Raw genomic sequence first — 14,420 nt, forward strand, 5'->3', positions numbered from 1 at the left:
ACATGAGCTCGACCTCCCGCAGGAGTGGAAATAGAGTGGGTGGCTATTGGAGAGCCTGAGAGGTATACTTTACTTTTCAGCTTTTCATTTTCTGCCATCTGCTTTGCACTTCCTGTACACTACACACTTCACACACATAGTTTAATCTTTGCTCGGCACTTGTACTTTCTATACATTGTGCCACACTTCGCTTTCTGCATTTTCTATATTCTGCATTCTTTATATTCTGCATTTTCTGTGTTTATCTGTATTCTCACTGCCGCCCTCTTGGCTTTCACAGTTATGGGTGTACGCCTATTTCCTGGCGCTTGCTCCCGAGCCAGAGGTCGAGACACCCCTTGAGGTACCATACTCGCATCGATATGACGGTCGGTGCCAGTCGAGGACCCGGGAGACCCTCTCGTACCTTCGCCAGTATTTTGACACTGTGAGGACAATAGCGGTAATTCAAAACTCACAGTTCTTCCTGCTTTTAGCTTCAATTCATTTTACATATCTAATGGCAACTAATCAGTCTATGCACTTGCTATCTGCAGGTCACATGACAGCCCTGGGCAACGATGCCAGAGGGTGCCAGATTTCATTTTACCGGAGCTTGGGGCACTTCCTAATATCGGCTTGTGCTTGAGGGGCCAGTAGGCCGAGCCTAGTTTCTTGGCGAGCGCTTCATGTGCCAAACATTGGGCCTACCCTTACAGTCAGTTCCCTTACCGCCTCCGCCTTCTATGTGAGCCACAGAGAGTCTCTTCTCTTAGGAGATCACTGACTTTATGCGAGGCGCAAATGCAGACCTGTTCATCGGGGAAGGGGACTATACGACTTATCTCCAGATATACCTCATGCCTCCGTTGATAGGTGTTCGTGTTCACACAGGGAGGGCATCTGATATCCCTTCGTCGAGCAGGGCCCGAGCAGCAGATGCCCCTTCGACGAGCAGGGCCCGGGCACCGATGGGTGAGGCTAGAGGGATGGCTCCTACCAGGTAAAGTGTTGGATGGCCAGATCTTCCGACTGAGCTGACAGGTTGGCGGTACTCCGGAGTGCCTTATCAGATTCTGCTTGAGCCCCCGTTGCCTGGTCATAGATATGTCAGGACACCTGACTCACCACCGGTATGCATTATAACTGCATTTATCGCTCAGATACTCATTCATTCATTCACTGATCGTTTCAACTTGCATTTGTAGCCCTCCACTAGATACGTTGAGGGATTACTCGAGGTGTTGGCCTCATTTGAGGGCATGATGTTGAGGAGAGAGGCGATGCCTAGCGCCCACGACATTCAGGTAATTTTCAATTTTCTTCCATTTTGATTATCATATTTCTGCTGACATACTGAAATACTGAAACTGACATCGCAACTGAACATTTCCCCACATTGCACTGAACTGATACACTGCATGTATAGATCACATCTGACATATTGCATTCACATATTGTATCTGACTTCTGTATATACTCACCCTGCACACTATACTTGCATCTAATACTCATGCTATGGCTGATATATTCAAACTGCCTTTTCAGGTCACACCCTTACAGACAGGACCCTCAGAGCTTTCTCCAGCAACAGGAAGGTAGATTCCAGCATACGGCCGAGGGAGATGTCGGGAGCCTGTCATGCGCGATGACGATGATGAGTCCAGTGAGGATGAGGAGCCAGCGAGTCCGCAATCAAAGTCATCTAAGGGTGGAGACGACGGCACCGGTTCAAGTTCTGAGGGTGGGGACGATGCTGAGGAGGGCTCCGAGGATAGGAGTGGAGGCAACTTTGGTTCAGGCTCCGGCTTAGATTCGGACAACGGTGCCGATAGCAACAGCTCTAAGTCCACTCAGCCGAGGAAGAGAACGAAGAGGGTCTCTCGATCCTGAGATGGGTGGCATCGATTTAGACGCTTTTGCTTTGTTTCTTTTTTTGCTAGTAGTGTTAGCACATTGTACAGCCTTAGGCAGTTTTATTTTCTTTAAAACTTGTACTCTTTGTAAAAAGAAACCATGATTGGAATGAAAATAGCTTTTTGATGAAAACGTGTTGCATTTCAAATTTTGAGCATCGCATTGCACCATTTTACACAAAGACGGGATTAATGAACATTGAATTATTGTACATTGTCTTGACAATTGCTTAGTCAGGTAGTGAACCAACCAAAACATAACAAACAAAATAAAACAACTCAAAGAACAACTAGTGCAACAACTCGATAAAAAAAAAAAAAACAACTCGATAAACGAAACAAATACCACTGGATAAGCAAATTGCAACAACTCGATAAACAAATTGAAACAAACTCGAGAACGACTCAACAAAACTATGAAAACAAAACAGCGGAACGCATCCAGAGTAGAACAAAACACAAGTTTTCAGCATTCTCAACACATAGAAAGGCCAAAGACATTCTGCTGGAGACTAACAGTGACTGTGGCCACTTATGATGATTATCGGCCACTAAAGTGGCCGGTCGGCTACTTTAACTGGCCGGTCGGCCAGTAATGCAGGGAGTCTCCAGATTGTTGCCACCTGTCTTCTACTTAGTGCCTTATCTTCTACAAAAGTTAGGGCTTCGTAATTTCTTCATTCTAACTCTGTTCTTGCTTCAAATGGAGCCATTCTTCACTGAAAAACTCTCCGATTGGATTGCGAACTTAGATGGCTTGGAAAAGCTGAATTTTTGGGGTTTCGGGATAAATGCACTATTCCCACTAAGTCATATTCCGCTGTGTTTTCCATTCCGTCGCGCTGCGGCTAGATGTTGGAACCCGGTTACGCATGTTTTTAGTTTTGGGGGACAAGAGATATGTCCCACAATCGAAGAATTTCAAGCTTTGATGGAATCCCGGCATGATGAGGAGATCTTGCCCCAGTCTCGTTTTGGTCACATCCAAGCTTTAGGAAGGATGTGTGGGCTTATTTTACATGATGCACGATCCTTGGATCGCAACGGAGAGTTGGATATCCCCAATCTCATTCACCGATTTTTTGACGCCGGCGACCGTGGTGAGCATCTTTTGGCAAAGTTTTCGGCAGCATGCCCTTTGCTTGTGTATGTTGGCTCATTTCCTGCTTGTCCCTAGTTTCAGAGGGTCTAACATTCACTTGATAGAAGTTGCCCAAGGCTTGAAAGAGGGCAAGAGCTGTATTGGTTTGACACTAGCCGAGACTTTAATGGGTTTGGATGCTTTCCATCACCGAGAGACAACCAAGTTCGCAGGAAGTCCACTACTATTGCAGGTAATGTTTCCCACTCTTCTCACATGTGTTTCTCACATCACTCGGCCCTCAGGCTCTATTTTTCTCTTAAAACCCTTTTCTCACTTTTCTCTCCATGTACACCTCTCTATTCTTTAATCTCTCTTATTTTTCATCCCTCCCCAGGTTTGGCTCATGGACAGGTTGAAAGTAGCGGACGCTTGCCCTGCATATTCAGCACGCGGCTACTTCTTTCGCCTACGGCTAGTCGATTTTCCGAACGAGGGGTGGTGGTGCCAATGGATGTGCAACAGATCTGTTGTTGACATTGCTTGGCATTGCCCCTGGTTTGATCTGCCTGAGATGAGCTACAACATGTCTCGACAACCTGGCATCCAGTTGATTAGATTGACACACTACGTCTTTTACTTTCCATTTCAGTTCCAGCATCAGTTTAGACATAACCAGACTTGCCCGGAAGAGGGGGTAGAGTACCCAGCTTCATTTCCAATCCGAGGCTCACAGCTAGCTCGCTATTCCACTGCATGAAGGACAAGAGAACTTCTAGCTCCCGCTCTCAATTTTAGTTGTGCCTTTTCTAGCGAATGCATAGCTTGGCTTGAAGATGAGGCACAAACTGAGCCTACTTTAGCATCTAAAGCTTCCACAAGCTCTAGCAGAGGGCGCAGGAACGCCTGACTTATCGATGCCCCAAGTTTATTGCTTTGATCTGTGCTTTCAAGTTTTTCTTTTTGAATGAAATAAAAAGCAACTTCGATTTGTATCAAGAGTCGGAGAACTCTATATTGAAATCAATGAAATTAAAGGTTGTCGGTATTGAAAATTTTCCTTTTGGTCCAAAGATGGTCTAAGTTGTAAAAAGATTAATTTGAACAAAATCAACTTTTATTAAAACTTTTCAAAACCATTTTCAATAAGGATCACAACTGGACACACCCGAGATCTATCATTGAGATATACAATCCCAAATCCAATAACTGGAAAGTTGCCCCTTGTTTGAATAACACTGCACTGTAACCAGCTATGATAGCAAAGATCACAACCGAACTCTTGGATGCAGAAAAGACAAAGATGGCCAAACCAATCACATGGACACAGTTGATTTGGAAGTGTTTATGGCTGGACTTTAGAATGAAGTTGCCTATGTATCCCGAAGATGGAAATCAAGCCTTACGTAGTTCGGTGCCGGTTCACTCGGGTATTAACACTCTCCTTTTGCGCTCTAACTTTTGCCAAGGCCGTCCTTTCTGGATTTTCAACCTTGCGAGCTCAGTTTTTCTCATTTAAAAATTTTTTGTGCTCTAACTTTTGCCTAGGTTACCCTTTCGGGTTTTCGGCCTAACGAGCCTCTCAAGAGTAGTATTTCTTCAACCTGTCCATGTTGATTGGCTGGGAGAGTTTGAGGCCATCTATGTCTATAAGAATGACCGTTCCACTTGACCATATAGACTTGATGATGTAAGGACCATTCCGATTGGGTCTGAACTTGCCCCTAGGGTCATAGATGGGAGCTCGGTTGTTTTTGAGCACCAAATCCCCTTTTTTTCAAATTTCTGGACTTAACTTTCTTGTTAAAATCCCTAGCAATCCTTCGTTGATAACCTTGGATGTGGTGCAGTACTTTCAGCCTCCTCTCGTCAAACAGCATTAGTTCCTCGAACCTACTCTATTGCCAATCCGCTTCTGCTATCTGGCACTCAGCCATAACCCGCAGTGACGGAACCTCAACTTCGATCGGCAGAACAGCCTCCATCCCATAAACCAAAGAATACGGAGTTGCCCTAGTAGATGTTCGAATTGATGTTCTGTAGGTTTCCACCATCTTCTGTAGAATATGCTTGATGTTCTTGTTGGTGGCCTCAACATCCCCGTTGGTTTGTGGCTGATATGTGGATGACTTATGAAAAGCCACGTTGTATTTCTCCAACAAGTCGATCACTTCCTTCTTGAAGTGGGAACCATTGTCCGAGATGATCTCATTTGGGACCCCATAACGACAGATGATATTATTCCTGATGAACTTGGCTATATGCGACGTTTTCAGCACTGCATAGGATTCGGCCTCGACCCACTTTGTAAAGTAGTCTATTGCCACCAAGATATACTCATGCCCATTTGACCCCTTTGGAGTAACTGCCCTAATAACATCAATTCCCCAGACTAAAAACGGCCACGGTGAAGTCATGTTGTACAACTTTGACAGTGGGATATTCATGCGATTTTCATGGATTTGGCATTTGTGGCATCGCCAAACAAAACCAATACAATCCTCCTCCATAGTTGACCAGCAGTAACCCTGTCTGAGAATCTTTCGAGCTAGCATTACTCCGCTCATGTGCGAACCACACTCTCCTCCATGGATGGCCTCTACTAGGCGCTTCGACTCTTCTTTATCAACACACAGTTTATGCATTCCCAGATGGCCCCGTTTGTACAATTAACCTTCGCAGATGATAAACTGAGTAGCCATTCATCGTATTGCCCTTTTATCTTTGGCATTTGCCCCTAGTGGTTAAGCCTCCTTTTCCAAGAAGTTCCAGATATCATGATACCAGGGGTTCTGATCTTGTACTTCATCTATTGCGGCAATCAGCTCGTAGGCCGGCACATACCTCTGTTCAATAATGATCGGACGCATCCAGACTCCCAAAGGAATGTCTATCATGGAAGATAGAGTTGATAAGGCGTTAGCGAACCTGTTGCTTTCTCTTAACAGATACGTGAAGGTTAGCTTCTCAAACCTGGGAATCAGAACGTCCAGGGTTTGGTGATAAATTTTCATCCTTTCTTCTTTAACCTTCCAGTCTCCTTTCTCTTGAGACACAACCAGGTTCGAGTCCCCAATGACGTCCAACCGCTTTACCCCTAGTTCCAGGGTGGCTTCCAAGCCAGTGATACATGCCTCATATTCTACTTCATTGTTTGACACCTTCAACCGGAGTTCGAAAGCTAAAGGTATGTGGGAATTGTCGGGCACTATCAGCAACACCCTTATCCCATACGCATACTGGTTAGATGCTCTGTCAAAGTACATAGTCCAAATCTTCTTTTCGACCTACAGAATGGCCTCGTCTAGGAACAGATACTCTACTACTTCGTCTCCCCTCACTGGGTGATCGGCTAGGAACTCCGCTACCGCTCTCCCCTTCACAGATTTGCGAGTCATCTACATCAAATTGAATTTGGAGAGAAGAAGCAACCAACGGGCTAGCCTACCCATAAGTGCTGGTTTCTCGAAGAGATATTTGATGGGATCTAATCTCAAAACCAGAATCATGGAGTGAGCTAAAAGGTAGTGCCTCAACTTCCTGGTAGCCCATACCAAGGCTAAACAAGCCTTTTCCAGCGGAGTGCAACGGGTCTCATATTCCAGCATCTTCTTGCTCAGGTAATAGATAGCCTTCTCCACTTTATCCTCAGATTCCTGTGTAAGCATGCAGCCCATTGTCGTGTTGGTTACTGACAGATACAAAATCAACGATTTTCCCGACTCTGGCGGTGACAACACGGGTGGGTTCTGTAGATACTGCTTGATCTGCTCAAAAGCAACCTAGCATCGGTCATCCCATTGGAATTTCTTTCCTTTCTTCAGGAGACCAAATAGTGGTTCACAAGTTAAGGTTAGTTTTGCAATAAACTATCTTATGAATTATACTTTACCTAGAAAGTCACACACCTCCTTTTTAGTCCTTGGTGGTGGCATTTCTAGTATGGCCTTGATTTTGGAAGGATCGACTTCGATGCCCCTTTGTGTAATCAAGAACCCTAGCATTTTCCCTGCTGTAACACCAAAAGTACATTTCTGAGGATTCAGTCGCAACCGATACTCTCTGATCCGTTGGAAAAATTTCTTCAAGGCGATGTAGTGGCCCTCTCTTTCCTTGGACTTGACAATCATGTTGTCTACATACATCTCTACCTCTTTGTGGATCATATCATGCAAGATCGTGGTTGCAGCCCGTTGATAAGTAGCCCCAGCATTCTTTAAACTGAACGACATCACCCTGTAGCAGTAGGTTTCCCACGACGTGGTAAAGGCAATCTTCTCCCTATCCTCGGGTGCCATCATGATCTGGTTGTACCCGAAAAACCCATCCATAAAGGAAAGTAGCGCATGCCCTGCGGTGAAGTCCACCAATTCATCGATGTGCAGTAGAGGAAAGTCCTCCTTCGAACTGCTTTGTTCAGATCTCTGAAAATGACACACACCCGAATTCTACCATCTTTCTTTGGCACCAGAACAATGTTGGCCAACCAAGTAGGATACTTAAATACTAACAGGAACCCTGTATCTATCTGTTTGGTGACCTCTTCCTTGATTTTTAGAGCCCAATCCGGGCGTATTCTTTGAAGCTTTTGCTTGAGGGGTCGGGCCTCAAGGTCAAGAGGGATCCAGTACTGTACAATCTCAGGATCGATTCCAGGGATGTCTTCGTAGGACCACACGAAAACATCTTTGAAATCTTTTAATAAAGCAACTAAGTGCTCGCGTTCCTCCGAAGACAACGTGGACCCGATCTGGACCAGACGCGGATCCGTCTCAATACCAACATTAATTGAGATGATTTAATCAACCAAAGGTTTTACAAACCTTTCATCCTCTCGATCAATCAAATGTTTTGAAGTCGGAGGAATTTCTTCCTCGTCGTTTTTATCAAAGTTTTGAAAGTCCTGATTAATGTAATACACAAACGGCACAGAGAAGTACTCGGAAACAGAAGTGGTACCATTCTCATTCACAACTTCCAGTTCGTCCAATTCCTCGGTTACAACCGACTCAAAAGAAAAGGAAAAAGATGACCTGGACAAAATAATGACATCCGGGTTATCAACCCCAGGAATACTGGACTCTGACTTAGAAGAACTAGAATCTGATTTTGACTCCACAGACTCTGTGGAATCAGATTCCGGTTCACTACCTGACTCAAAACTACTGGACAAAAAGCCTTCCTCGTACTGCCAAACAATGGAGGGTGCATAGATGCATCTAGAATGCCAAAAGAAGGGCCCACAGCCATTTGATCTCCAATCACAAAAACAGAGAAGTCACCCCCCAAGCTCTCCGGTGTGATTTGAGGATCCGAGAGGAGACAAGCCAGCGCTGCTCCCATCTCAAGTTTTGTGCCATCGGACTCATCCTCTTTGCACTGTTCAACCTCAGCTGGTAGGTCAGTCTGCTCTTCTGCAAATTCATCCCCTTGCAACTGTAAGCCGAAAAAGATCGCAAAGTCGGGTAAATGCTGCTTCTCAGAATTCAGCCATGGCTCAGGAAAGCCACAAAACAGGAAATCTTTCCCCTCCCGGACAAAGCGGTCATTCAGGGTTCCTTGATTAGGTCTATGCACCAACTCATAGTGCTTCCCAGTTTGTTTAGCCTTGGCCCTTCCTGCCATTTTCTTTCCCTTTCTTACCCAATCCTCTTTAGTAGGCATGTAACCTAGACCAAAGATATAAAGGTTATGTGGCACTTTAGCCAACGCAGTGACGTCCTTCCGGCCGCTCTTTCCCAATCCCATTCCAGGTACATGTTGAAGCTTATTCATGAGGTAGATAGATTGCACACTGACATATAATCCCTCATCAATAGCTAGAATATCTTGTACTACTTGGGCCTCGGCCAAGGTGAACCCAGACAAAAAGACATCCTTCTCGCCGTGTGCAATTTCCAAGACCGGTGTAGTAACCTTCGGTGGCAGGTGTATGGAAGAGTTCCCAAAAACAATAGCTACCCCCTTCCCATGGGGGTATTTCAGCATCTGATGCAAAGTGGAAGAGGCAACTCTTACTTGGTGCCGCCACGACCGTCCAAGAAGTAAATTAAAGGTGGCCGGAACATCTAAGACGTGGAATTCAATGTCCTGTTGTGCCGGGCCAACCTGAGTTCTGATCCGCACTGTCCCCATCACTTCCTGACTTGTATTGTCATAAGCCTTAATCACCTGGGCTGTTGGTACGAAGCCTGCGGGTTTCAAACCGATAGCATAGGTCGTATGCGACGGACACACATTAATTATAGATCATGTATCAACCAAGACAATTGGTATCCACTTCTCTTTTCATTCCATAGAGATGTATAGTGGCTTGTTATGCTCAGAGCCCTCAGGCGGCAATTCTTTATCTGTGAAAGTCAAAGTCAATGAGGCACCTCCAGGGAGCACCAGTCCCACTAACTGCTTGGGGGTTGTGTCAATAGAGAGTTTAGCCTTATCCATTGTCGATAGGACGACTTGTGTCACGCCCCAAACCCGCCCCTAAAAGTTTGGGCATGACCCGTTTGAAAACGAACACTTAACCTGTAGTAAATAACATATGGGGCCTCATTGGAAGCATAAAGTAGGAAAATAACTATACATATAAATTCCATTGAGCTACATCTACATGCCAGGACCTCTTATACATCACATTCATCATGGAAAATAGATAAAGCTCCAAACCATATGTTGTAGCATCGGTGATAAACAACCATATGTACAGACCCAGCCCCATCATTGGGCTTATATAAAAATCATTGAAGTTCTACCTCTTTAACTTTAAATGGGTAATCAAAATTAAGCCAACATTTCAATAGACTTTACAAAAATAAATGGCTTCGTGCAGTGCCTGAACCCACGAAGGTTGACAAAAGAAAACAGGTGTCATGACTAGGACTGACCACTTGGTTGGTTACCTACAGAAACAGACATTAGACAGAGTGAGCCAAGCTCAGTGAATAGTAATACATAAATTAAACGATGCTTAAAATGAAACATAACACATAGCAATGCATATAAAGATGTAGAGTTCACATAGTTAGTCTGATTCTGTGCTACGTACATAACGGCCTTAAGTTCAATCTTGCAACATAAACATGGTGGCTATAAGCCCTTGAAACGTGATGGCACAAGGCCCTTGAAACATGGTGGCTATAAGCCCTTGAAACTTGTGGCACTAAGGCCCTTGAAGCATGTGGCATAAAGCCCTTGTAACATATGGCACTAAGGCCCTTGAAACATATGGCATAAAGCCCTTGTAAAGTTGGCATGAAGCCCTTGGACATGCATATATGAACCCAAGAGGTGTCTCACACGGACTCTAGAGGTAACTCACAATGTAGCACTTAGTTCCGTGTAGCACTTTGTTTCATTTCATAACAACTTATACGGATGGCTATAAGCCTCATAACTTTCACATATGTATGGACTCAAGAGGTGTCTCACATGGACTCTAGCGGTGGCTCACAATGTAGCACTTAGTTCCAAGTAGCACTTTGTTCCATACCAATAATCATTAGGTCTTACTGACCAAACCACACATGTAATGTCATACCATAAACGAAAATAAATTCATACATATTCATTATGCTTGAATCATTAACAGAAATCAGAATTCATACTTACTTATACTTAGCCTTTTAATAGTGCTGGCAAATCAATAAAAAGCATTCTTGTTAGTTCCATAAAGAAATTCCTCAACATTGTGAACTTATAGTACACTTGAACTTGTACATAGGTAAGCTTGTAACGTATCTTGTAGCATACTTAAGCTTGTGTCGTACTTAAACTTGTAAAATACTTAAGCTTGTAACGAACTTAAACTTGTAACATACTTAAGCTTGTAACGTACTTAAAATTGTAACATACTTGAGCTTATAACATGCGTACACTGGTAACATACTTGAATTTATAACATACATGAACTTGTAACATGCGTCTACTTGTAATATACTTGAACTTATAACATGCGTGAACTTGTAACATGTGTCTACTTGTAACATACTTGAACTTATAACATACTTAAACTTGAAAACTTGCAGCATATTTAAACTTGTATATACTTGTACTTGTAACCTTACTTAAACTTGTACATACTTGAACTTGTCACATATATAAACTTGTAACATTCTTGAGTTTGTAACATTCTTGACTTATAGCATACGTAAACTTATAACAGGCTTAAACTTAGAACATACATAAACTTGTAACTTAATTATTTGAACCACGGTATTATTACCCCTGGGTAGGGGCCTTGTGCTAAAGATGATGTGAATACTTCTACATATATGAATAATCATTAAGTTAATAGAAACCAGAACATTTCTTGTTATATCATGTCATTATCATGCACTTAACAAAATAGAATAATTCATATTCTTATGTGGGTTGCATACTGATGGTTAACCTTTACTTTCATATCATAGATTCTAAACGTTCTTGGGTCCCTTCGTAACATAATCTTAGATTCACACAAATATCATTCTTCAAGGATGAACATAAGTTCCACTTATTCTTTAAGAAATAACATAGTATGCTAATAAATAGCAAAGGGCTAATATTCGTCATTAACAGAACATAAGGATTCCGAAATCATACCGACGTACGCGAATCTTTCAACGTTCATAGAAGTTCACATTGCTTTCCAATTGTCATAAATGTTCGTATAATACTTACAAAGAATAGAGCATTAGTGACAATAATTGTCAATGGTAGAAAAAAAATGTACATTTTTGTACTACTACTCACAGTGATCGGTTCCCGGTGGTAATGGTGCAATGTCCTCGTCTCGACCTACAATTACAGTGTACAACACATAATATGAGGTTATACTCGATCCTTTACTTATTCTCTTTGATCGTTCAATCAATTAGTCATGGTGGTACCGAGCTCATTATTCTTTAATATGTTGTAATCCATGTCTTATAAAACAGGAGAAATCGATAGGAATTGGTTTAGGTGAAGAAATGGTACATAACTAATTGACATAACGTGAACAGTCGTCACTAATTTGGGTATAACTTTTTCTGTATTTATAATTTGGGAGTGAGACTAGCGCCATTGGAAACTAGACTTCCGGGGCTTGATTTTAGGCTCAAGAATCACTCAAAACGGAGTCCGGATGCAAAAGATATACCTATTCAAAGTTGGCTGGGCAGAGCTGTCTCCGCACGTGCGGGTGAACAGTGCCGCACGTGCGGCCCTGGACAGCAGCAGTCCGAAAATGGCTGAAATTGTGAGACTTCTCATTTTCAAAAATCAAACCTTAATTACATGTAAATCAAAGCCCAAAACCCTTTAATACATGACCAATTTCACATTATTATTCTTCATCAAACACCATAATCTCACAATAAACAAATTTAATGATTTTACTTCTTCAATCAAGGAATTCTTAGAAAATCAAGGTTCATGGGTTCAAAGCTCACATCTTCTATATCAATCCATGATTTCAAGTAGTAGATGGATTCTATACAAGGTTAGTAATTAGAGCCACATACCTTACCCAAACCTTTGTTCATCCCTTAGTCTCTTCAATTTTTCCCAAGCTTTTGGTTGATCTTTCCTCTCTCTTCTATCTTCTTCAACCATCTTCAAGCTTCCATGGATGTTGAATTCCTTAGGGAGAAGCTTTGCCTCTTCTCTCTCTCCCTCTCTCTCTCTCACGGTTCTCCTTCCCCTTTCTCTAGATATTTTTATTTTTTTGTTTGGTTCAAAATAGATGAGTTTAACAACTCATAAGGCATATATGCATATATAAAAGCTTCCCACAAATAGGAAGGGCCAAACACGCCCTTACGAATCGCACAAAATCACATTTCAATTAAACTTCCCAGATAACTCTAAAAATTATGCTGATCATAAATATGTCCCCTGTTCCGGTATCTGAAGTCTTTAAGGCCTTTAATTTGCAGTATAAAGTTAATCACCCAAACGTCCATTAACGAATCAGACAAATTAAATTTCAAACTAATTTTCCCAAATAATTCCAAAAATTCCCATTAACATATCCAAGTACTCAATTTTGATTTTTTGAACCCATAAAGGTCGGTAATTCCCATTTTAAGTCCGTAACTCAACTGATAATGCTTCAATTCTAATAGATATAATTAAATTAAACCACATCATTTCATAGGAAAATAAAGATGATTTCTTATACGCATTTTGGGGTCATTACAACTTGTCTATGCACCCGTGATGCCATGAGCAATCCCCAAATGGAGATGTCTTCTTGAATCTTTTTTAGCTGCTTCAGTACAGCTTCCTCCTCTAAGAGTTTATCTTTCTTTTTCTTTGCTTCCTTGTCTTTCCCTGATGCTTCTGGTTGGTCCAGGTGTGGGGCCTTAAAATACCACCCACTCCGAGTCATGTGATCGACTTCCTCAGTATACCACCTATCATCTGGCAGATTTTGTCCCCAGTCCTTATCAGTATGGGCAAGGCGCAAATCATCGTCTTCCCACCACATTCCCTCGGCAATCGACAAACAACTGTCTGGTTCCACTATAATCATTCATGTGTTCACAACACAATTAGTCCCCCCGGGGCCTTTGGCTTTTCTAGCCTACTGGTCAATCTAAGTTCTTTCCTACTCGAACCGCTTCAGCGTGGCCTCCTGTTCTGTATCAGTTGTACACGAGATACCCAATTCTTGAGCAAAGGTCTTTGTTCCAATGCTCTCTGACAACTTTCCTTTGTTGTCGATCGTTTCGGCCGTTGCAAAAGTTCCTGTTTCCAACTGTTCCTACTTTGATTGAGACCCTTCATCGACATCCAGCTCATCACTAAGCCACCTTGTATTATCCGTTGATTCATTCACATCAAACCAGCCGATCTGTACATTTCCCAGATCCTATTCATCAAAGAACTGCAGATTACTGATGTCCTCCTCAAGCTCAGCTAAGTCATCCAGCCCCTGGCTTGGCCTGTCCTCCTGGACTACATTAACCTCTATCCCATTTGGCAATTCCACCCTCAGTCTAGCTTGGCTAGTTGGCACAATGTAACAGCAAGGGTTGTACTCTTCTTCAGTTAAGCTCATGAAGCCCTTGGTCATGCCTTCTTCTACCACAGCCACCACCATGGTTTTAGGTTGGGATATGGACGTGCTCATCATGCACAAGTCTATGCTTTCTGGGATGAATAACGTCGGCTTAGGCAGGTGGAAGGGGGTAATATATATGCTGGGGTCATTTGGAACAACCATTGTTTGGATAAGGTTTACTTGCCTGGGTGGTGGGGGTTGGTTATGTGGTGGGAGAGGATTTGTAGTGATGTTAGGCTTCTCAGAAGGAGTTATCACTTTGTTGTCAATGAGATCTTGAATCTCATGACAGAGTCCAAAGCATAGGTCGGTGTCATGACCATGCTGCTGATGGAAGGTGCAATACTTGGCCGGGTTGTGTGTAGGAGGGAGGGGATTTGGCAATGGGTGTGGTTCTAGGGGCTTCAGATGCCCTTTT

At 42.9% G+C, this 14,420-nt stretch overlaps 1 long non-coding RNA gene across 1 annotated transcript; it reads right to left on the reverse strand.

Annotated features, from left to right (window-relative positions):
* Positions 1-9,535: 9,535 nt before the first annotated feature.
* LOC145796655 (uncharacterized) lies at positions 9,536-12,904 on the reverse strand. The gene is made up of 3 exons (XR_014337146.1): positions 12,459-12,904; positions 11,707-11,751; positions 9,536-9,875 (listed from the first exon to the last, which is right to left on the reverse strand). It is a non-coding gene; the product is annotated as an uncharacterized LOC145796655 (long non-coding RNA).
* Positions 12,905-14,420: the final 1,516 nt, after the last annotated feature.

The sequence above is a fragment of the Camellia sinensis genome, chromosome 8 (genome assembly GCF_055761805.1).
Source record: "Camellia sinensis isolate YWXY chromosome 8, ASM5576180v1, whole genome shotgun sequence".
In the NCBI taxonomy this organism is placed as follows: domain Eukaryota; kingdom Viridiplantae; phylum Streptophyta; class Magnoliopsida; order Ericales; family Theaceae; genus Camellia; species Camellia sinensis.